The sequence below is a fragment of the Perna viridis genome, chromosome 13, assembly GCF_037379345.1.
Source record: "Perna viridis isolate PV_CMFRI_1.1 ecotype Kerala chromosome 13, ASM3737934v1, whole genome shotgun sequence".
Taxonomy (NCBI): Eukaryota; Metazoa; Mollusca; class Bivalvia; order Mytilida; family Mytilidae; genus Perna; species Perna viridis.
Genome location: NC_142457.1, coordinates 21,162,935 through 21,189,360, shown reverse-complemented (window position 1 = coordinate 21,189,360; position 26,426 = coordinate 21,162,935). Strand labels below are relative to the sequence as shown.

Genomic DNA, 26,426 nt, shown 5'->3' with positions numbered 1-26,426 from the left:
ATTTCCGATACATTTTTGGCTATAACTTTTGTTTTATTTAATGGCATTCAAATATTTGAATTGATTTCTAAAGAAGAATAAAAGTGCTTTTTGATATTTTAAATTGATTTAGTGTTAAATCCAAAATCTTGACAGAACTAAATCTTCATTTATCGACATAATTAGACTTAGAACTTTCATATATATATTTTATGAAAAATAATAAAATAGAAGTTGGAGAAATGTTTCTATATAGAATCTTAACCTGTCTCACAACAGTAGTTTTATGAGCAGAAATCTTGTCAGGTCGAACTACATATAAATGTTCTTTGTAATCTGCCTGAATTGGTTTGACGATTTCTTATCACTATTAACTGGCTCGTAAAACTTTCACACCTTGTTAATCTAATTCATCATTAATCATACAGGTAAATGGATTTTAGACCACTTTGATGGACTCAATGATCCATACTTTGGTATAACAAAAAATTATCAGAGAGCTATAATTTTGTTTTGAAACAAGAGAATGAATGGCAGTAGCTTGCCTTTTAACATGATTGTTCTCGGTTACCACTTTTTTTACAAAACTTTGAAAACTATGAGATTCTAAGAGGCTTGTCTGGCACAGGTAACTACATGTATCACCTAAAACGAGTTTTCTAGAGCAGCTATTTCGAGTGACGATCAGTTATTCCTAAAAGAATTATTGCACCTTCGACATAATAGAATACACAAAAAGAACTTCAAATCTATGATTGGTCTTCCTTAAATCAAGAAGCATGAGTTAGGAGATGAAAAATGGCTGTAAGGCTGAAGAAAATTTATCAGACACATCTCACGTACAGTAAAAAGTTGTCTCTCCTCTCAGAATCATCAATTCCCTCCAGCAGTAAGTAGTCATCGTGCACATGCAAGTTATATAATAGACAATAACCTTATCACTCCTGTACCAACTCACGGTGCTTTTATTGTTCAAGGTAGAAGTGGTAAGTATTGTGTCACAAAAGTTTCCAATGAATCATGTCATCTACAACAACATGCTTCCAAATCCTAGCAGCAAAACTCCGCAGAGGGTATGAACCTGTTGAAAAAAAAAAACCTTTATCAGTCTTCACCTACTAGCAAATACAGTAGAAAGAGAACAAGTAAAAATCTACTCCGGTATCAGGAAAAAAGTTACAATTTAATTTAGAGACAATCCAGAAGGATGACACGTACATGTATAGATGTCAGTCCAGAATTACCACATTCTTAACTTAACCTACATATGAAAGAAGGAAACTCGATTACAACGAAAAATATATCCAGGCAGACATTTTAACAAAAAGCATACCTTGAGTAAGAACTTTAAGACATGCATTCAATTTTAACAAAACAGTTTTCACAGAAATCTGGTTTTTAAGACACTTAACTAGCACTACTCGGCTTCTCGTCAAAATCCCAGAAATTCATTAACGATCTAATTCAGTTGATTGTGGTTTATATGTAATTACAAACACGGTTGAATTCTGTATAAGTGGTTTTACTGGGGTCTTCATATTCAGCACGAAAAAAAATATACGAGAGACCATTTGATTTCATGTTTGGAAAAGGGAGAGTTATGGATTTTTCCTGAATCACTAATGGTCAAGTAGGTATGGTTCTAAATCTACAGAGTAATAATATTTTTGTCATCTAAAATTCTGAAACAATGGTAAAATCAAAAACTGCAACTGTAGAAATGAATTGTAATTGTGGTAAGGCCCATGGTATTTAGTACATGGTAGGTTGTGACTATAAAAATGGAGTCAAGAGCTGTAGTGTTTGGAGACACAAATCTTGTGCAGATCTATGTTGTGTATATTGCATTACTCAAATATCATAATACTATGGTACAGAGGACAAATTCAATACAATTTGCACAGATACATAATATGCATGAGAAGTTGGTGTGCATGTATTGGAAGAAATAGTATTAAGTCACATTCATGATTAATTTCTATATACATAAATTTAGAGAACCACCCTTGAGACAACATCTTTTTAATTTGTCGTATAAGTTTGCTTATAAATTGCTGAGAACAGAAGGTGATGAGCTATTCATCAAAGCTTTAGATTTAATAATATTTGGTCTTTTAACAAATTTTTCTGAGAGAAGGAATTTTTTCTGTCACTATCAAACGATGTGCACTGAAAGAAATGATGGAAATGATCCCCAAATATCTCCTGAATTACATAAATGATACTTTCTATTTTCTCTACTAATATTTTGCCAACGCCCACTTTCAATAAGAAAGTTCTAAATCTACAAAGAGTAATAATATTTTTGTCATTTAAAATTCTGAAATAATTTTCAATTCCAAAATCTTCTATGTACAATCTATAATTCAGAGATTCAGATGAGTTTTTCACTTTTGGGCTCCACGACTGTTGAAATTAGTCTAAAAGGCTTTGCTTTATTGTAAAAAATATCCAAGATGCATTATGTTCGTGTCGTTTGTTCCAAACAAAAGACAAGCCACACTCATCCAGTATTGATTTAATCTTTTTATCCGGAATATTCTATCGCCATATTTTTAAGAGCAAAGTTAAATAAAATTGCAGGTAGCTTTTCAGTTTTTCCAGTAACTAGTTTAAACCAAACGTTAATGACCCTCGATTTAATTTGTATTTCCAATGGATATCTGCCTACTATATGGTTCGATTTGCCTTTTCTACGTTTGCCTTTTTCGCTTTTGAAAAGCTACCGCTTCTTGACAACAATATTTCTAAATAATTGAAACTATCAACCGTATTAAGAAATGCATCATTGAACATTAAAACTTTAGACATCTTGCCTCAGGAAAAAAACAACAACTTTATTTTTCTAACACTAACTTTAAGTTTCCACAATGTGCAGTAGTCATACAGTGCATCAAGTTGTTTTTGTAGATCGGATTCTGATTCTGATAGTAACACAATGCCGTCGGAAAATAATACGATTTTAAAAATGAGAGAGTTCAGTTTCAATTTCTTCTTTTAAAAGATTCAGTCCATAAATGTTACAATTCTTGAAAAAGTCTTCTAAATCATTGACATATATTGAAATGAGTATAGGTGACAAGTATTCTCCTTGTCTGGTATAGCACTTAAGACAGTCTTACTTAAGTAGCAGTTCGCCTAAAAATCATGCAGTGGGTGATTTATCGATGTCAGATGCTTTATCTAAATTGATTTTAATCAGTTGGATATATTGGAAAAACAATAAATATAACGAAAAAATGAAAAATATTTTAACCGTTACAATAACAACGACCACTCCTTAGCAACCACCAATTAAGGGCCTAATTATCACAAAAAACATCACAATTTTAGTGTTATTTTATGTATCTAATGGTAGAATTTTGTCAAACTACATAAATATAGTAATGAAGTGTGTCTTAAAGAAAATAATTTACAATAAAGTACAAAGCAATCCTATTGATGTATATCTGGTTACCATAGCAACCAAAATTCTTAATTTTTGACATTTTGAAATATACGAAAAAGGCTTTGTTCAGATCCGTTTGTCAGCACTAGAAAGGAAATATTATCCAAATGTATGCATGGAAGTGTAGCAAGTCATCTCCACTGAAACTTATGAAAAATAAAATAATGTAACTTATCTCTGTTTTTTGCTCATCTGGACCCGAATCACCACCCATAAAGACTTTTCTTCATCTTAACGCTTTTCATACTAACACTGTCCAGACCATTACTTTTTTTTGTCTTTTGACCTAGACTTCTAATATTTGGTCTGTTGGTATATTCTTTCAGGGCAGAGTGTTGCGATCAGAGTAGGTGACCTTTGACCTTAATCTTTAACCTCAAGGTCAAATCACATACAAATTTTGGCATAATACGATGCATAATTTTCTCTGTGGCAATACTTTTTGGTCTTTTTGCTTTGATATCTGATCTTTGGCATTTAAGTATATCACACCAAGGCAGAGAGTAATGTTTTAGGTAGATGACCCTTGACCTTGACATCTGACTCAAAGGTAAAAAAACAAATAATAAAAATTATGGCAAAATACCATACAAAAGTTTGTCTTGGCCAATACGTTTTTTTTTGTCTTTTTACCCAGATATATGATATTTAATATGTAAGTAAATCACATTAAGGTAGAGTGTAATGTTCTATATAGGAAGACATTTGATCTTGACCTCTGTCTTCAACGTCAAATGACATACAAAAGTTTGGCCAAATACCATACAAAATTTTGTCTGGGCCATAATTATTTTGTCTTATTACTTAGATATCTGACATCTGATATTTGGTATGGGGCTATATTTCATTAAGGCGAGTGGTTGACATTTGAATTTGACCTTTGATCTCATGGACAAATATTAACATACCAAATTTTGACTAAGTGTTATTGAGGAGGAATGTCGCATGACTGATATTAACTTTTTTTTTTATCAATTTCTGTATGTTGAGAGAATTCAATTAGACCCCAGAATAATATTTCTTGTTTTTGTTGATCTTCTCTTAATATGATATCCAATTTCCATTTTTTGAACTCATGTTTTACTGAAATACTGAAATCTCCATATCAAAATGTCCCGGGATTACATTCTTTTGATTTCCGCTAGAATCTTGGTTCCCTTGATTCCTGTTAAAAAATGAACATGTAGATTCTTTTTTATAGTTCATTTCAAAATGCTATATAATTGTGATGTTTAAACATATTGCCACAATACTGTAACTTACTCAACATGGCATTTGGTTGCAGAAATTTTGATAGAACAATTTGAAATTCAATATTTATAACTATATTGTAGAAATATTATAAATGGATAACTAGAGGCCAAAGAGAGACTGAATCGCTCACCTGGTTTCCATTTGCTTATTTGAAAATATTGACAATGAGACAGGCTGTTAAAATTAACTGAATAGTCAAAAATGCTTTTAGTAGCATTTTATGACCTGAACCATAATTTTGCTGAAGGCAACATTTTTTTAATTATTTTAAAAAAACGGTCTTCCAACCCCTATGTTCCGTTTTTTAAGCAGCCATAGATATTCAAGTCATTTCGATCACAAATACACGAAAGAACTAATATGCTTTATTTCCATTAAATGATCTTAAATGGTTTTAGAGAAGATTTTCGAAGTTGTATATATATGTACATGTGAAAAAAAAGAACTGTTATATTAGTATACGAATCATTTCGAAAATTTCGGAATTGGTCTGTTGTATGATGCTGAACAATATAATCCCTACAAATTTTAAGTTTTTTTGCAACAACTGTCTTCTGACTCCTATATTCTATTTCTAGTTACGGCGGCCATGTTTTTTTTCACGGATTAAAAGTACCAACAGTCATTTTGCGTGGAATACCCTTAGTAACAAATACATCAAACAATATATTAGACACTGTTTATGTTCGGTTAATCTTTTATAACATGATGTCAGTTTGATAAACTGGTAACACAAATTAGCTCAATAACAGAAAGGAATGCATATCTGACCAGCGGGCACTCCACGTGGATTTAACGTGGAAATTTCGTTGATTTTTGGTTGTGATGTGGGTCAACGTCATTTCCACCTTGAATCCACGTGGATAATTTCCATGTTGATGTTTCGACGGAAAATATACGTTGCTTCAACGTCGATGAAATCTACGTTAATATGTCAACATTTTATCAACGTAGAAATAATGTCAATTATTTCAATGTTGATTCGTTCACGTTCTTGAACTTTGCAGAAATTAAATCTGATATGTTTGTTTCAATTCGTCAAATCTTTACAAAAATGAAGAGTAGTAGCTTTTATTTTCTATTGTTCTAAAATGATTGACACATCAGTATCATATGTAACTGGTGTATGAACATTTCAGATGACCGCCAAGGTATTTTAAGATTGTAAGGTTGAGGCTTGATAATCTGTCAAATAAAAAGTTGCAAAATGTATGTAAGATCAAGCGTATCGAAATCTTGATCTTGAACCTGTTTCTTTATTTTAGTTTAGTTTTTTTTTCAAATACAAGTATCAATTCTGCATTCTTGTTCTGTGTTTATAGAAACCATTTTTGTACACGGTTATTATCTTTTCACTATGATTTTTCCCTGCATTTAATCCATAAGGTGCACAAATTATCATTTTTTTTAAAGATGTTTGTTCATTTTTTTTGTGAGTATTTGAAAAAGTACTATATGTACATGCAGCTTCTTGAAGATGCCTTATTCATGAGTTGTTGCGTATAGTCTTGGGTGTTTACTTCGACCAGGGGTCCGTCTAGATCTTTAATGCAGATCAATATTTTTACCGAGAATCGCATGCAAAGATACATGACAACCGGAATAGGTACCAGAGAGGCCCACGGAAATGTCAGGGAATAGAACTCAAACTGACAATATAGTCTTTGAATTGACATTAAAATTGAAATATACATTTAATAAACAAAGACAAAATCAAGAGGAATTATTGCCAGTATCAAGACCCGGTACGCTAAATCATTTATTTTCAATGGACTTATCGATCCTACCTCGCCAATTTCAGCAGTTGTCCCCTTTTAAAGTACAAAAAAAGTGTAAGTTCGGTGCTCCGTTAACTGCTCAAAGTTCTGTTTAATTCAAATTAGGAGTTACTATTATTTACCGGCCGGAGGTTATATAGTTCCTCATTTCTGGCAAATAAAAAAAGAAATGATATGTATCCCTCTCTTAAGGTGATTAAAGAAAAATGACCCCCTTAATTCTAGTTCCTAAATGGCACCCCTATTTTAATGTAAAGATCTGTACATGACATGTAATCTTCTTGTTTAAGTGCCATTTGTTCATTGCAACATATCTAAATAAAACACTTTCCCCTTTAACGAGTTGTCACACTAATATCATCATCATTATCATTTGGTTTTCGGGACTTGTTTTGACAAGAATTGAAGTAATTTATTAAATTGTTAAGATGAAATTTTAAGTAAGACGGGAGAATTTTTGCAAATTAATGCAGCTTAATCTCCCGTTCTTGAACGAGCACCGAAGCGTTAGACTATTGATTTTTGTCAAATATCGGTAGAATCCCACCAAAAGCGGGAAACTTAACCATTAAGCATCGATCACATCATGTCTCTAATTTTCCTCATTTCTTCACCTGACGTTTCTTTTTTTCTAATAATGATTTTAGTGGAGTCCCAAGTTGCTCATTTGCTTTTGTTACTTTGTATGTATGATTTTAGTTACTTTATGTCCTTTGTTGTGTTGTTGTGTATGTCTGTTTTCCATGTCTGGTCTTTGTCCGTGGATTACATATTTTCATTACCGCTATGACCTTGGTTCCCTTGATTACTCTTTTACTACACCAAGTATACCTATCCGCCCAAATAAACCTTGTTATTAACAAACATTAAACAAGAAAGTGCCCTACCCCCTCTTTTTGCAATTTTCTTATAAAAATATCATCATAAATGTATACAGGTATGTTTTAAAATTACTATAATGCTTGCAAAACGGGCGCTGTATAATTTCTCTTGATGCATTGTTTCGCCTAAAGCTGACTGCTTAGTTGATTCAACAGGGACATCCTGGGATGGGCCCTTTCAATTTTATGGAATGTGTTGAGATAAAATTAAACTGGTTGATTTATTTTACTTGGACCATTGATAAGGCTCCATAATGAGCTGTTTATTTTTCTCTTCTGGCAGTATTGAGATTTCTTGCCAATTGAAATTTACCAAGGGCCCATTTTTTTCCATATTGAAATCCTTATTTCCTTATTGAAATATTTCCTTAGCATGCTTAGGCCCCGATATAAAATGGGCCCATAATTGTCTAAAGCCAGAAAAACCCTTGTGACTAGGCGATGTTTGTTGATCTCACGTGACCATCTGTGTATGACGGAATCTCATTTCCATACGACCAAATCTCGCTTGCGTCAAGCAAATTTGAAAATCGAAAGTAAATGGCGGCTGACCCTGGGTTAAGGCTTTTCAAACCGAGTTTTGATGCCAAATAGCCGATAAAACTTACATCAGCATAAGGAAAAATGAATCCCAAATCGAACTAGGTATGCACCACCTACACGATTTCAACATGAAAGTCGTAAGAAGCGCGTGAATGGCGATGCTCCGCGGTACCGCTGAATCTCCAACTTTTTGTATGGCACATCGTTCTGACCCCAACTCGACATATCAATATCCAAATAAAAAAGAGGAGGGTTGCAGGTTCAGAGGAAATTCGGACTAATCCACGTGGTGTGCCAGCTGGGTGTATATTAAACACAGGACAATTCAAATTTGCAAAACACTGAATTGCAAATCTTGCGCCACTTTTTCTTCAACCTACCATGTCATGTGAGTAACCATTGGATGCAGATTCGAATGGGATTTAATGAAATGCATTTTATTTTACAATTTTTGATAAAATAAACTTATAGTTTCAATTTAAAAATCATGGGATTTTTTTATCCCATGGGATTCTTCATTATCCCATGGGATTTCATGAAATCCCATGGGATTGATTTTTGTCCCATGGGATTTTTTGTTTGTAAATCAATACAGTTAGAAACATATAAAATGGGTACATGTGTATGAAGAGGTATTATGAAAAGATACCAGAAAGAACAAATGTGTGTGTAGATTGAATAAAGCTGTAGAATTTAAATAATTTTACATCTCTATTATTTATAAGCAAGTAATAACCAATGCATTCTCACATTTAGTAAGTATATTTATTACTTTATTAAATTTTATAAGGAATATGCATGTTTTTATGTATTTAATTACTCAACTTAAAAAAGAATTGAAGCTAAATTACCTTGATAAGTGTTATTTCTTGAACATGCTTTATAACAAAATATAGTTCATTTGTTTTTTGCATTGCAAAAGTACTGATATTGTTGATAAACTACAAAAAGGTTAGTCTTTCATCACAATTCATAACCATATCCACATTCAACACAAAAGTATCTGTATTTTTTGGCATTTTATGTACATTCTTAAACAAAAAGTGTTAAAATGCAAAATCAACTTTATTTAATACACCCCTTTTTGGGTAAAAATTGGGTTGATTTTGTGCAATATTTTGGCAAAAATGAGCAAATTAACGCCTAAACCTTCTTTCATAATTTCCAAGGATATGAAATAGATGCCCATGCAATTTGACAGGAATTAAATGTCTGAATCAAGTCTAACTCATTTTGAACCTTATATCATGGGCAAGAACCACTGTTCATATAAACTATTGCAATCTGGCTAACATAGACATAATAAAAACACCTAATATTGTCATGAATGTAAACAGATATAAAATTACTTAAACGGAAAATGAATGCTTGATACACATTACAGCACATCAAATCATAGTAAGGTACAATAATGTATGTTCTAAGTTTTTCCTGAATCGGCAGACATTTATTAATGATTATTTAAAAAAATTAAAACCTTTTTTGCAATGGTGGGGTTTTGAAAAAAATGAATTGATTTCTTCTGATGAATAAACGTGTAACTACATTCCTATTTCAAAATTTACATGTTTGTTGCTTATGTCTAAATCCCTACAGTTTCCTCCAATTTTACCCTTCTGTGAATGAGGCTGATACATCTAAACTATTTCTTGAATGTCAACACTTTAGCTTCAGTGGGAATAATATTAGCAGTCACAAGTACATGTATGTACATATATCATATTTAGGCAGCAATGATGATTTCTTTACAACTGTACTCCAGTATCACCAAAAGAAGATTCTCAATTTCTCATTTGATGGTAATAATAGTAAAAGCTCATGTTATGTACTGCACACTTTGTAGTGATGATCTGATCATGATATTGTTGCTCTTAAATATAATGTGAAAATCCTCCTAAAATTTTGCAGGAATTTCTTGATGCATACCAGTAGCTATTCTGACCATAGAATCCCAACCAATAATGATACCTAAAAAATAGTTAAGAACTAAAAATGTCATAGTATTGGGTAGATTTTTAATTAAAAAAAAATTGCAAACAAAGCACAAAAATGTGATGTCAAGGTCAATTGTAATTAACCCTAGAGCATGTAGAAGGCTATACATCTTAAAAATGCTTAACACCATGCCAATTATTAAAAACCTACCTTGAAAGATAATAAAGTAACAACCTAATGCAAACATGATTTGTGTTACTGGCTGACTAATTACTATGAGGGTGATTGGTCAGTTTCAGCAGGCAACAACCACCCCCTCACTTTTCAAAGCCATGCAAAGCATAATCTGTAGGTCTTCAACTCTAAAAGGTTTCTTACAAATATTTATAACTTATTAATGTATTCTGATTTATATGTAACTCATTCATGTATAAAGACAGAACTTAATGTGCTAAGTTGAAAAACTAATTACAAGTAATATGCTTCTTGTGCTCAATCAACTAACAGAGTGCACAACATTAATAACAATTTGAAGTAAACTGATTACCTAAAAAAACATCAAAATCATGTACAAGTAATGCTTTACCATGCATATATAGGAATACCTGTAATTACAAGTTATCATATGTTGCTCTCACTACAGGATCCAAAACCCAATCCATCAGGTTGGTCAATGTATTAATAGTCATCTGGTATTATCAGGTTGTCCCTACAATATACAAAGCTAAAAGTACTGCATTGAATCTCTACTGATGCATTTCTTCACATATTCTTTTTTTTAAAATACCTTGAGTGGTTTTGGAGGAGCTGTGCTAACAAGGTTTTCACATGAAAAACCAATCAGTTTAATTATCTCCCTTTATGTGTCTAGTGCATATATTATATCTTTACATAAAGCCTAACTTTCCAGTTTTAATAATATAAAAAATTAGATGTCTTTTTAATCATTCAAACAGTTTCTGATAGTCTGTTAAACGAAACAAAATCAAACATCTCCACTACTATTTTACGAGTTTAAGTGTGCTTTCTATTAAAATGTGCGTCATGAAAACTTCCTGTGTATTTAAAGCAAAACTGTTTCAGCCTATTTACAATGTCATCAAGATTATGTTGAAAAATGCATACCTGTGGATGAAAAAAAAATGTTTAATTATTTCATAATCACTGAGTATTGCATGTATAAATACTTACTGCTACAGTAAATGTGTTAAATGATAATCGCCCTTTTTAATTGGTCAATATTCTTCTCTAAGAAATGTGTAAGTGTCTCTCTTTTAAATACAAGTCTTCACTTAAAGGTCTGAAAAAATAAAAATACAGCTAGACAAATTTAGTTGTACAAGTATTAAAATGCCAGCCACATGTGTAAAGATTGAGTTAAATATGGTTCTGTTGGTATTGAACCCTCCCCCCTCCAAAAAAACCCCCCCAAAAAAACAAAAAACAAATGCCAATCAACGTATTTCAATCTTTGCACACATCATATCTTATTTTAAGTTCTATTTAAGAACTTTTAAGAACTAATATGTATTAGGAACACATACTAAGCAACAAATCCAGTTAAAACTTTTTGCAGGATTGTCAGGTAGTGCCTGTTTTGTACTATAAGTAAACAAATTATAAGTCTATTCTACTGACTGAAAACTTGTGACTTGTTCTTGTAATTAATGTTCAAATGAGGTTGAATTGATTACAAATACTTTAATTCTTCTTTGACAGATAAGTAGCTATATGCTGTGCAGATCCAGAAATTTGTAAAAAGGGCTGGGTGTTCATTTTTACACTAAATAAGTATTGCTGAAAAAAAACTCCCCATTGCTTAACAAGACATATTTTTAAGTGGAAATATTGATTTTGCTTGCTGGTTAAATATAAATAAAAATATTGCACTTGCGAAGCAAAAATTTTCATCCGGGTCGCCCCCCCCCCCTTTGTAATGTTCATTATTATTTTTATAAGTCGTGCAAAGATGGTACATATACAGTAAAGCTCACTGTGCTCGCTGAATTAGGAAATGCCTACTCCATATTATAAACTTGGTAAGGAGTGACCAGTCCCTGTAATATAAATTCCGTGACCACGGTAACTTTAATAAATAAATATTACAATTACAGTGAACCTAATTCAAAAAAGGATTCTTCAGATACAATAAATATTCCCGCTTCAAATAAAATACTTTAAAAAAAATTCTAATTTTATAATGGGTAAACACCGCACGAGAATTCAGCTGTAGTTCCCAACCTGTGACTGTGGATGGAGGAAACTGTTTCAGGAGCAGAGTGGTCAGAGCAAATCATGCAGATTTTCTGGAGCAGTACAACTCCTAACTTACTGTAGTCGGAACTTGACGTATGCATTCATTGCTGTATTGAATTCGTTAGTTTCTGAACGACTGCAGCATCAACACTTATCTCGCTGCTGGGACGAGGTCATAGCGGGGAATGAACCGTATACAAAAGCGTCTTGTGTCATGCGTGATTTCGGCACCCCGTTTCGCCACTGACTGACAATACATATCTGAGGTTTCCTCTGTAATTATCCTTTCGTATAACCTTGTTGTTATATCGATGTAGGAACGCACAAGATGAGCATTCCAGTAACGTAGTAAATAGTTGTACAAAAAGTTATTTCATAGATAGCGAAGGAGTTAAATTTAGGTAAATGCTATGTATAATATAAATCCTTGGGCTAACGAATGAAACTGTACTTTCTCGGGACTTTGTCTTGATGAAACATAGTACGTGTACATTTTAATACCCAGATCTAACGTAGGATGCTGGCATTTCCGTTCGTCCATAGGATGGTGCATGCATGCGAACCTCTTTCACGGGCTGTAGTAATTCGGTTTTGTAATGTAAATTAAAGCATGGACTGTAAAATCATTGGTGACAGTTACACGCATAGACCTGTAAATAATTATAACTCCCTGTTACATGTACGGTTTTAATTCGCTAGTAAAATTATAAAAACCTTATATAAATTGAAAGAAAAAAAAACACATTCACTAGTAAGCAGATCCTTTCAGTAAATATAATTATATACAAGGACTTTTATAATAGCCTATCAAAATCCTTTGGTTGTTATATTCAAAAAAGAAGTATTAAAAATGATATACTTGGATTAATGTGGATAATTTCATGCAAAATTTTGGTGAAAATGGGGAAATATTATACTATGACACACCCCTTTTTTTCTAGACCCCCACCCCTTTTAGAACCCACTTTCAAAATCTCGGTTAAGTTCACGTACGACACTACACAGACCAGGTGACGAATAGAACCGCCCTGAGGTAATTTAAAAAAAAATAATTGTTTTATGGCTCAGACAGAACAGGTGACTCAACAGGTGACAGGATTTACCTGTCCAATATTGCAGTAGAAGATGTTCGTTCCCTTACAGTTCTGATCATCCGTGTGTATATAGTGTACAAAAGTGCGTTCCTGTTATATACAAGAAGCTTTTACAGATGAGATGATGACAAAGGTATACTAGTATATTCCAACATTACAGTAAAAATCCTTAATTGTATAATTTCAAAATCGCCTACATACATGTAGGGAAACTGAAGCTCTAAAGTCTGTCATACCTCTGGTTATAGCTACAATTTATATAATATGCATTAAACTGTATTGTACATACGTGTAATAAGATTCACCCATTCTACTTTTCGAAACACTATACGGTGGAATCTATATGTACAATCTATACCTGGTGTACAATGAACATACTATTTTGTACCGTTCATATTGGTTACCAAGTGTCTACACGTTGAAGTTCAATGAAAGTGTACATTGCGCGTTTTTCGATTCAACGTTTGCCCCAATTGGATAAAAAACTAGTTTAATTGTCCCAACATATTTCCCCGTGGTTGAATTGCGCTTAAAAAGACTGGCACTAATTGTATCAGTCTACTTGTAAAAGGCAGTGATATCAAATATTTCATAAAAATATGAAAATAAAATATATATATCCAAAAAATGCCAAAAAGATGTAATCTACACTTAAATAGATCTACCTTGCATTGGATCTAGTATTGAAAAATCTTTTAAATGAACATTAACTCCGCGCGGATAACTTGCCGGTCCCAAGTCTGGTTGTCCCTATCATATGTAAAATCAATTTCAATTCTTCCCATGCGCGGTTGAGCCACGGTGCTTCACACGTCATACAATAAGGACACAACCAATGTCATGCCACAAACTGTTTTAAAATATAGGAGAGTTCTTCGTGATGTCATCACTTACCTGTGATTTGGATTTGGTTGGCAAAAAATCCCTTGATTGGCATGGGGCATCAAATTTATATCATCATAACGTTTTCGTTTTTTAAGGTAATTGAAAAATTCTTTTGGTTCTCTACACTGCCAATAATACTCTTTTTATCCACGGAATTTTAAAATAAATATTCAGTAATTAGACTATGTGAGCATAAAAAATTTAAAATATTTTTTAATGATAATAGAGGTTTACATATAAATATCATTTCAAATTTATTTTTTAAGTAAAAGAGTAAAATATTTACACACAAAATATGAATTATTTTATCTAAATGAAACATTTTACAGAACCAAAATTGGATATAGAATAACACAGTTATAAAGTTTTGAAAATTGGGATTCTAATCATGAATTTGCTAATTGTTTATTTCGTTGTTTATTTGCCAACCAATTTGACACTTAATGATATGAAAATTAGTGAATATGACATCACTAATGAGATTGGCGAACTCTCCTATAGTGGTCCAATTTCTATTTAAAGACTCCATGAGCGAATCAATGAAATACCAAAAAAATGTCATCCTTAAAGATCTGACAAGAATATCATAACATATCCCTCACGAATAAGCCTATTCAACAGTTTAGTTTACTTATTGGGCGAGTATCGAGCTTTCCGTGCTATGTGTAGAATATTACCGTAAAACAAAGGGTGAGAAACAAACATGAATATTTTTCCATAACAAAGGAATGGTTATTAACAAAGTTATCGAAGTGATAAACTCTATATAAGAGTCAAAATGAAAAGTCTGCGTAAAATTTAAATGGTATTATCAAAGTACAACCGGAAAGTTTGCAACCATTGCAATGGTCATCGTCACTCGGTACAGGCATTTCCTTTGGACATTGAGAATTAAACCAGGTTTTATGGCGGCTGTCCTTGGTCCCCTTATAAATTGATTTTTTAATGTGACATTTGTGCATAAGAAATAATCAAACAAATGGTTGCTTCACATATTTTCGATAAAAGTGAATAGAATATATCATTTTCATAATTTTCTTGGGTAAATTTAGGGTCCTATGTCAGCTCCTATTTTGTAAATATCTTGATCTGCCACACGAAACACGTACGAAGCCATATTACGGGATGTATTTATTACCTAGATTATAAGTGCCCCCAGCTAAACCGACCACTTCCTGTATATTGTACTTAATTAACAGTAAAACGGAATATCGAGCTGTTAATACCTGTAGTAATTTTCTCGTAATAAACGAAAATTTGAGTTTTACGTATACATTTTGACTGCAGATTTTGATTTTTTAAATTCATTGTAAAGATCAATTCAAATCAATATCTGTATAAGTTAAGTAAGGCAATCATGCTCACCAGTACAATTTTACAACAAACAACAGTACATATCCCAGTATTCTAACACCTGAACAGAAGTTAATATACGTTACAAATGCAAATACACAATCATAATTAAAGTAATTAAGTTAAGACTGTAAATACATGGACAAGGAACCTACATAAATTACGCATCACCTTGAAATTTCCAGTGATTTTGAAATATATGCATGTACTATATTTTGAGAGAGGAGGGGCTTATAAAATAATAAGGCTAGACATACTGGCGTCACAACTCGATACAAAATGAAATTCATCCTCGACATTTTTCATTGTGCACAAAGCACACTATCTATTTGACATCTCTATACCATAGTAACCCCAAGTTTCAACAAACAAGGAATGTGATGATTATCTTAGTTTACATCTAGTAAGGCATTTTTTGTAATAAGTCCGTTTTGTTAAATATTTTTGCAGACTTGGTACAAATTCAACAACAAATTTGTACAAATAACACTTAGGAGAACCCTGAAAGGTTCCGTTTAGATCAAATGCTAAGTACCAGTCAACATAAAATTTAGACACTGCTAATGGAAAAGTGATTCATGTTGGATAAAACGTAATTCACGGTGAAGAAAACCTACCAAACAAACGATGCTTCTGTGTAAATTTCATTTACAATCTACATTTTTGTGCATACTTTTTCTCTATTTAGCGCAACAAACAAATAAAAAACTAAGATTATGTGATCAGTAACTGTTTCTAAACAAGAAATAAAATTAAATTGGGTTAGTTTTTGACGTGCTGTCTGATTTTTAGAAAGCCTGATAAAAAAAGTACTTACGATTAAAATACTAGGAGTCTGAAATGTGATGCACGATAGAACGTTTCCATGTGTTGTTACCTTTTGGTCCGTGGTCAAATCATAACTTGTCACATTACACCATAATTCGTTTCTTTCCCCTGTATTTTCAAACTCATTGAGAAACTCTTCGCATGAGAATAAGCACGCGAGAATAAGAATTTTCACTGCTTTCAAAATCTTGGATGCAATTAATATTTTAAACTCGTTCTTTCCAAAATAGAAACAGGTTAGTATCATTCATTCCCGAGTATTCGATATTGTCGTTTACTAAACGGAAATAAACGCGAGTTGAAGGATCACTCAGTCATAACCATTTTACTACTACAAGTGGGGCTGCATGTACTGGACAACAACAGCACGTTTCACTTCCAGATAATGTTTAATAATACCATGTAAACATGATTAAAGGGTATGGTCTGGATTAGACCCCCCCTTTTTTGTTGGAATTTTTTTTCAATATTTTGCCATTTTTTGGGTAAATGTGGCAGAGTCAAACTTTATAGTTTGCATATTTTAAGCAATGATTTTTATTTATGTACTGCAATGGTAATTCTTCTACAATTGATGGAATAAATATCGAGTGAAAAATGTGACTAAAACAGTATATGCAATGACCATTTTTGAATGCTGGAATAATACATTTTGTATATGTTCCATAAGTTTATCTGTGCACGCAGTAAGACAAACTAGATATAGGTTGGTACTGTCTCACATAAGGTACAGTACAAATGTTGTTTTTTTTTTTTTTTGTTAAAATGTAGATATGGATAGTTATGGGTACAAATGTAACATGTTTATGTTGTTAATCTTCTGTTTTAACAATTCAGAAAGGCTTTAAATTTGAAATTAACAATATAGATATGATCATTTGAAACCATAATAGATTCAGTGCTTTTAGACCCAAATGTAGTACAGAGTTTTGATTTTATCATTTTAAATATAAAAATACTAGTTTAGTTTTTCAACCTGTCCATCACACACTGAAGATTGGATGCAAGTTTTCATTAGTGGGAATTGGGGTGTAAGATTTCTTGTGTTTGAAGAGAAATTGTGTTACGATTTGGAAATTGTATATATATGGCATATAAGTTGTACTGATTTCATTTTTCGTCTCATGGACTTTCATCAGTGGACTTAGTACTGTCATATTTTAAAAAATTGGAAATTTTTTTTGGCACCACTTTTTGCTCTTATTTCTGAACATTGATTAAAAAAAATGGTGACAGAATTTTGGAAGCCAGTGCAGCCCCTGTTTCAGTTACATGTTTATAACTCCATTTTACTGTCTATATACAGAATCTGAAAGTTATCTAATTTTGAATTAATGCATAATAAGTATAATTTTGTTTTGAAAGTGCTCTATGTTGTTCAAGAGAGATTAGAGGATGCATGAAAGGATTCTTAGTAATGACTCGTAAAAGGTGAGTGACGTATGAAGAACTTGAAAAATTAAATATTAAACCAACTATGTCTGAGGAAAGATAAACAAGCTCTAGCTAGATGTTAAGTTCTGGTAAAAATCACTATTACTTGCTATCAGGAGATATCTCTTTTTATATACAGATGCTTTTGTTATATGATTAAGCCAAAAACAAATATCTTTATTGTGTGAATATTCAATTGCAAATAGAGTTTGTCAAGTCCTATTCTAAAATTATAGTTGAACTGGACCATTATTTTTTAAGCTCTTATCTTTGCACCACTAACATACCTTGTGTTTCAAAGGTAATCAAGGGAACCAATGTAATAGCGGCAATCAAAGGAATGTAATTCAGAGACAAAGACCAGACATGGAAAACAGACATACACAACAAAGAACATAAAGTAACTAAAATCATACACACAAAGTAACAAAAGCAAATGAGCAACTCAGACTACACTAAACTTGTTACATTTTTTGAAAGTTCAACGTCAGCTTTCTCCACAATCTCTTAATTAATTTTGATTAAACTTACCCCCAGCATGTTGGACTTAACATTGAATGTTACTTATGTGCATTACAAGATAACTGCTTTAAGGATGCTTGCAATGAAAATTAATTCAACTAAATTGAAAGGTACCATATGTATTATCATGCAGAATTGTTTTTCACCATTTCAGGGACCAGCCACCTGCTTGCCTCTATGGTGAATGACTAATTCAGTATATGCAAACTTGATAGCTTATCATATCAGGTATACACTGTTCTCCAGAACTTTTGTACTCCTGCTTTTTGAGACGGGACATATTATGGCATACTGGTGTCCGTCCATCTGTTCTTCATACTTTGCACAATAAATCAAAAGTGCTGCCACGAACTTATATAGAAAGCACTTTATCTGTGTGTCTGTTTGTCTGTTCATGTTATCTTTTAGATGTCTGATTGCAAGTAATTTCAGCTGTTGATATTAGAAATGAACATATATCAAGTAAGAAAAAATAAGATCACTTTGATTACAAATAAAATGGTATTGTAAAATATTTTATATATTTTGTTTGCATAAAGATTTTTACTTGTTTTATTCTACAGAGACGAGAAATGAAGCATGTTTCATGGATTGAAGCTGACCAAGAAGAAAAAGAAGTGCCAAAAAGCTGATTATGGACCTGAATTTAGACTTCCATTAGAATTTTTATAATTTATTTAAATACTAAGATAAAAGTACTGCTCATACAGCATTCTAAGTGTTTATTCTTAAACAGCATATTTATAGTCAGAGTGTCTTTGAATATTTTTTTCTATTTCGTTGTTTTACATTTGTGGTTGATAAGTGAATTTTCAAAGTGATTTCATTTCAAAGCTATAAAAGATTAAAAACTTCAAAAACATCCCAAAACAATACAAAAAACCTCTCTCTTTTATTCATTCAGCTTTTTTATTCATACTGCACAGAAGAAAAATGCACTAAGTGAATACGTAAGGCATACATTCTCTATGACTATCATTGTATTTTAACACAAGATATCCCATGGGAGAAAAAAAATCCCATGGGAGAAATTAAAATCCCATGGGAGAAAAAAAGTCCCATGGGAGAAAAAAATCCCATGGGACACAAAAAAATCCCATGAATTTTAAATTGTAACTACAAGTTTATTTTAGTAATTGTTGTAAAACAAAATGCATTTTATTAAATCCCATGCAAATCTGCATCCAATGATTACTCACATGACATGGTAGGTTGAAGAAAAAGCGGCGCAAGATTTGCAATTCAGTGTTTTGCAAATTTAAATTGTCTTGTGTTATTAATGTTATAGGTCTAATTATGTCTATAAATGAAGATGTTACACCCCGAAAGTTCGTCCTGTCAAGATTGTGGATTTATCACTAAATTAATTTCAAATATTTATATATTAAAATGACTAGCACAATTAAAAGCTTTAAGAATCCGATAAATATTTTTGACAGACTTAAGTAAATTTCAAATATTTTATGTTTTGTTACCATACCCCCGTAAAAAACTGCACAAATTACGTAAGAGAAAGAGTTCGTCCTGTCAAGATATTTCAAATCCAAATTTTCTCAATATTAAACATTTTTATATCAAAATATACCGTTTAATACAGGCTTTACGAATATGTAAAACTTTTTTGACAGACATTTATTACTTAGAGAAAACATAGCATTGTTTGTTCCCACATCTGATACCAAGTTGAAAATTTCCTGTAGAAAAAGTTCGTTCCGTGAGATTTTGAATTGATTTCTGAACATGTTTCAAAAACATATACACCGTACAACAAAATATACCAAAAAGTTTAAGCTTTAAGAATATGTTAAGGATTTGTGACAAACATGAATTAAAATCCAAATATTTGATGTTTTCTTACCGTAACCCCGTAAAAAAACGACACAAATCATGTATCAGAACAAGTTCGTCCTGTCAAGATTTTTCCACTTTAACTGGCTCAAAATGAAGTAATTGTTACATCAAAATGTACCTATGAGTATAAGCTTGAAGAATAAGTAAACATTATTTGACTTAAATGACACATTTTATGAATAATGAACTTTATTTATCAACATGTCCCCCTTTTCATCGCAATTATGTTGTCAGCAAAAGTTCGTCCTGTCAACATTTTCGCTTTATTATTCGATATTAAAAAAATACTTTTAATCATTTAAAAGCACAATTACTTTTCTTCAGAAATCCTTTTTAATTTATTGAATGTTATAAAGGTTCCGCTAAAGGAAAACAAACCAAAAACTGAAAGTTCAATATTTTATTAGTGTATGCCACGTTCCTCCCATTTAGCACAGTCAAGCTTTCTAAGCCATTTAAAAACATTTTTCTATTACTTTTATCTTGAATCTTGCATGTAAAGGTGCCAGACTGCCATTAAATACCCATATTTTATAAGTCCATATTTACCTATAAAAAGTAAACAAAAATATTTAACAAACATGTATCTAGTGCAAGCTACCCTTTAACCGATTCTAAATCTTAAAACTATACTTAATTGTGACAAGTAAATTACTCAAAATGAATATCAATGGAAGCCATTTATATTGAGACTACTTTTAATTCTATTTATAGCTACTTTCACTTTCTCTTTAGTGAGAAATATATGGAAGGCCATTTGGATCTAATTCAATGTGTTAGGATTATATAATAGAAACAAAATTAACCAATTAAAGCAACTACTTCAATGTTTAAAAAAACGATAGAGCTTTGCAAGTTAAAAAAAGTTTGCTGAAATGATAATGTACATGTACATGTGTATATACATGTATGTGAAAAATATACACATTACCTTAAATACATTTCTTTTTGCAACCCTTAAAATAAGGACAATGTTGTTGATTTGATTTCGCACTTTTCAGGGTGAACAAGGAATTAGGATTTCAGGTTAATATAATAAGATTTTTCATTCAATATGCCATTTTTGGAGGCAGAATAAAGGGGTTAAGTTCAAAATTTTGAAACAAACTGCTAAATTTTACGCAATTGGCCCCTGAGAGATGATTGAATCAAACAACCATGGTGAGCATGGTAACATTTACCCCATGAGCACACGTTTTCACTCTTTAGAAATATTCAATTCCAATACCTAAAATAAAATTAATCCTCCTTTATGCTCAACTGTAGAATCAATTCTATTAAAGTTGTATTGCTGCCAGCTACTTAACAAATTTGAAGGTAAACTCGAATAAAATGATTTGCAGGGTACAGCTTGATATGACTGCAGAGATGGAACCCTGAACATTTGGAAAACACCCTGGAAAACAGTATGGACACACCATGTAAACTTGACACAGCTACGAAATTTGATTACGATTAGATATTTGACACAGGATAAAAATTTTACCAGCACCAATTTGGTCACTTTTTTTGCCATTCTTCCAAAATGGTTCTAGTAAAAACCTGTAAAAATCAATTCCAAATTTCCTGTGGAAAAATGACATCTTGTGGTACAATTTAAAGTGATCCATTTCTTTTCACTGAAGTTATTGTCTAGAAATAATAAAAGAAACTTTTTTTCATGGCCCAATAGTGACTCCTTATTCTAACTCGGCTCAATTCACAACTACAAAAATCAATCCCAGTCTTTTTTTTCGTGGTATGGCACCTTGTAGTAACATTTATGTGAGATCTGTTCACTTTTATTCAAGTTACTAATAAGACATAAGGAAAATGTTTGTTTCAGACTACAAGATTAAATTCTAAACCCCAAAAATCAATCCCACTTTTCCTTTGGTGGTACATTGTACATGTATATCACCTTGAAATACAATTTCAAAGAGATTCATTCCCTAATAGTCAAGATATTGTTTGAACATCTAGAAAATGCATGTTTCTGGCCTCTAATTTCTGAAAAGTTCAAATCTTTACCCCCAAAATCAATCCAAATCTGACCATTTTATAGAATATTAAGGAACAATATCATAGACATTCCTATGCTTGTAGTGGAGTTATGAAGTCTATCAAATGCTTTTTTATGCCCCTTTTAGGCCCCTTATTCTAAAACGGTTGGGCTATAAACCTCAAAATCAATACAACGGAGTTTGTAACCTTGTAACTTATAAAACTTTATAAATATCAACCAGTACTCCAATTATGGCAGAAAACAAAAACAACAGACAACGACAACAGCCCCATACCAATACATGACCGCAAATAAAAAGTAGCCCCCTGCCTTCACTGATTTCTTTGAAAAAAATTAAAATAATCTTATTCAAGCTTTTTTTTTTGCTACTTATCATTTACTAAAGAAATCGATCCAAAAGGCCCCATCCAGGCGAAAGCCTAAATTGTTAATTATTTAACACTGAAGTCCCCACTTAAAAAGGTTAACCCCTTAGACCATTTTCTAGGAAAATCAATCCTATCTAAGATTAATTGGTACTTACAAATCATTAAAGTTTTGAAACAATGAGTCAGAAATGGAGGTGCTATCACAGTGACACAACCCGATTTTCTAAGCTGATTTCTGTAATGATGCAGCACTGTAGATGAATATGGAGTTCCTACAAAATTAATAATTAACATTAACACCCCAAAGAACTGCAAAAAATATAATTGAGAAAATAAGGTATAATTCACAATAACTAATACACATTGAAAAAAATCCATAAAAAAATTGTAAAAATCAATTAGGCAAGGGACTTACTTCGACCTATTAAATGTCACCTGATTATCATCAATTAATTATATAGTGAGTATTATCTGACACTTCCATATTATTTACTCAAAAAGTAATTTCCATTTACATGTACATGTCAATTGAACTAACACCCTGTAACTATAAGGTGTATATATGTACTACCTAAAATAAGGTCATCTTAATCTATCTCCATCTACACATCTTATTTGTGTGGATCTATCACTTTGTCCATAGAACAACCTGAAAAATAAAAGTATACACATTTTTTCAAAACAGACTATGTACATGTACATATACTTGTCAGAAGGGTCTTTTAATCCAGGGACAGCTGGACAAACATTACATTTATCAAATGTGACAGACCCAGAGATTTTGAAAAGAGAGGGTTACAGGGGCATTAAAAAAGGTGGTTTTTAAGCTGTTATTTACTAATTTTACAGTACATTAAGCACAAATGTAACACAATTTTCCGATGAAAAGGAGTTTCCAGAAACCTCCCCTGGACCCCTACTAGTTCATATACTTACTTCTTGTTTGCCATTTTGTTTTAGCCGAAGGGGACTTTTCATTTGCACTCCATCTATCTGTCCATCCAGCAACAAAGCTGTCCGCATTTTTTTCTAAACACTTGCAGATATTGAGCCGAGTTTAGTATCTGAGTCACCCTTGATTAGTTACATATCTAATCAACATTTCGTTTTGCTTGGCTGATTATTGTGCGAGTTATGGCCCTTGAACATTGAACAATTTACTGAAATTTAAGTTTTCTGCGCTTTTTTATCAAATGCTTGCAGATATTGAGCTGATTTTTTGTATGTGAGTCTACCCTGATGAGCAACAGATCAAGTATGGTTTTTGTTCTGCTTCACTAATTTTTGTCAGAGTTATTCCCCTTGAATTTACCGAAATTTAAGTTTTCCACACTTTTTCAAACGCTTGCAGATATTGAGCTGATTTTTGGTAAGTGAGTCTACCTTGATGAGTTTAAAATCGAGTTTACATTTCGTTCTGCTTTGCTGATTTTTTCCAAAGTTACCAACTATCAGTTTTACTCACTCCAAAATTTCAATTTTACGTGCTCCTTTTTTAAAGAAAACCTGTTAATATTATCTTAATGTGACAAAATTTAATATAACAAAAGATTGGATAATTATTCATTTAAAATGGTATGGAATTTGAAACCCAATCTGTCCAATTATGCGTGCATTATACTTTGCAAATCTGCTAAATGGATTTTACTATCTTTTTTGTCAATATCCCTTCTTCTGTTCAAAATCAATGTCATTTCTTCAGTTTGTTATTTATACTCGATGGTTCAAGGTAGTATTTGGATCAGTGATATTAACAGCCAATCATTATTTAGTTTTAAATATTAATTTATCTATTCATAACATTTACTCCATTATAATGGGTTTGAGTCGCTATTACATATATTTTTTTATGGATGGGCCCAGTTGGTCTTTTGAAAATTCTTGAAGTATCAAGATTAATTCTTTTATATGTATATATTCCTTATCATTATCATAGTACGAGTTGTCTCAACAACAATCTGTTTGTCCATGGGACAAGATTTCCCATATGTCTTCTAAAAATAAGGAAAATAAAAATATACTTCCTTTACTGTTCCACTGTTGCTGTTGTCAAGAACCTAACCCGCCTCGGAAAAAAAATATAACACCTATTATATAATCAAAATTGAAGCATAGCTTTTCTGAGATAGGAAATGCAATCATGTTCTTGTTTGGAATTTATTGTTGTCATCTGAATTTTGTTTACGTCACATGATATGTGTAAAATATTCTCACCATTAGAAAATTGTAAGATTTCCGACATCTGTGCAAATTGATCTGACAGGTCAAAACTGAAATGGATGTTGCTAGAGATGCCCTTAAGGGATGAAACATGTAAAATATTGCGAAGTGCTATAAAGTTATTGACAATTTTGAGAGCAAGGTGAAAGGGGTATGCTCATGGGGTTGAAATTTTGGGGAAAAAATTGTTCCAAGTTATTCATTTATTTAAAAAAACACTCCCCATTAATTAACAAGACAGATTTTCAAATAGAAAATTGATTTTGTTTGCTACCTAAATATAAACAAAAATATTGCATTTGTGAAGCGAACAATTTCATCTGGGTTGAAACCCCCTCTTTGTAATGCCATACATTTTATGACTATGAGACTTGCACAGACAGTACATGTATGGTAAAGCTCAGGGCGCTCACTGCTTTAGGCAATGCCTACCCTATATTATTCTATAATGGATAAAAAACACTATTTAAGGGATCCCCTAAACAGGAGTTTTAGTCTAATTTGTGGTGTTTTGCTAAAGACAGTACAGCATGTAAGAAATGCCCTCCATACATTATGTATCCATACGACAAATATCACAGATAATCACAAAAATACTTTTTAATCGTTTAATAGTAAAATTGTATACATATTTACGACTGAAACCTTAATAGTTCAGTTTTAAAAAATGTTTAATTAAAGTAAATAAGTTGCCCCAAAAAGCGTGGTAAATATAGCCGATGATTGGTCATGAAACCATTGGAACATTTAAATGATCGAGAATGGTTGAATTTTCGCAACTGAGTGCGTTGACAACCTGACAAAAGTTTAAATAAAAGTCAATTGTAAATAAAAAGTAGATGAATACCCACATATACTCACTGATTTTAAAGAAAATCAAACATTTTGTCTCTGTGTTTACATCCTTGGTGTCACCAAATAACAGCTCACACGTAACCGGATGTCAAAAAAAAAGTAAAATAAACCGACAGCGAAACGTTGTACAGTGTAGTATAAATACATGTGACAGTAAATAAGATGAATATTTTTTCCATTTAAGAGCATGCTCAAAATTTAGAAGAATAATCTTAACTTCATTGTAAAACTAAAAATAGTTAACAATACATTTTAGAGCGGAGGGATACTTCAATCTACTTTCGATTTGGACTGATCTAGTTGTGCAGGATGCAAACAGCAGTTTCTGACTATCATCATAAATACGTTTTAGTTACGATTATGCAAACATATTTTTTGGGTGAAATGTTGTCGGCACTGACCAGATCGGTTCAGTATCACCAGAGATTTTAAATTGGTTTTACACTGCCCCCCACCCCCTCCAAGATTTAAAAAAATGGCGGCTTCTGCCATGCTGACTTGAAAGTGAAAGTAACTATGAAGGGCGTGAAATACAGAAATTTGTTACATGTAAGGGAGAACTTGCAATAGATAAAGGTCTAATGCATTACTGGCAATAATTTGGTATTTTTTAAAAGTGTAGTGTAGTGACCCCGCTTTTTTAAAATTCTCAAAATAACTACATTTTTTCCATAATTACACTATTTGTGATAAGTGGCATATCAACATAACATTACAAATATGAAGATAGTAACAAAATTAACTTCTTGGCCAAGTTTCAAGTCTTTTTATGGTGTAATAACTGACATTTTCCTTTAGAGGAACCTTAAATAAAACAAAAGTTATAGCCAAAAATGTATCGGAAAATGCCAGTCCTGTTTTTATTTCAACCCCTCGATCTTCCGGTGAAAAATTACTCATGAGTAACATGTTTATTCTTCATTCGTCAAATGTTAGT

The 26,426-nt window shown here is 32.0% G+C and overlaps 3 long non-coding RNA genes across 3 annotated transcripts; 1 reads left to right on the top strand and 2 right to left on the bottom strand.

The window, feature by feature from the left end:
* Positions 1–8,622: 8,622 nt before the first annotated feature.
* LOC148599977 (uncharacterized) lies at positions 8,623–12,358 on the bottom strand. The gene is made up of 4 exons (XR_015918079.1): positions 12,151–12,358; positions 11,010–11,118; positions 10,424–10,527; positions 8,623–9,851 (listed from the first exon to the last, which is right to left on the bottom strand). It is a non-coding gene; the product is annotated as an uncharacterized LOC148599977 (long non-coding RNA).
* A 3,696-nt stretch (positions 12,359–16,054) lies between these two features.
* Positions 16,055–18,902, top strand: LOC148599976 (uncharacterized). The gene is made up of 4 exons (XR_015918064.1): positions 16,055–16,470; positions 17,600–17,665; positions 18,345–18,418; positions 18,754–18,902. It is a non-coding gene; the product is annotated as an uncharacterized LOC148599976 (long non-coding RNA).
* A 1,553-nt stretch (positions 18,903–20,455) lies between these two features.
* Positions 20,456–25,554, bottom strand: LOC148599975 (uncharacterized). Its single transcript, XR_015917813.1, has 4 exons — positions 25,496–25,554; positions 22,986–23,063; positions 22,570–22,686; positions 20,456–20,590 (listed from the first exon to the last, which is right to left on the bottom strand). It is a non-coding gene; the product is annotated as an uncharacterized LOC148599975 (long non-coding RNA).
* Between the last annotated feature and the right edge of the window lie 872 nt (positions 25,555–26,426).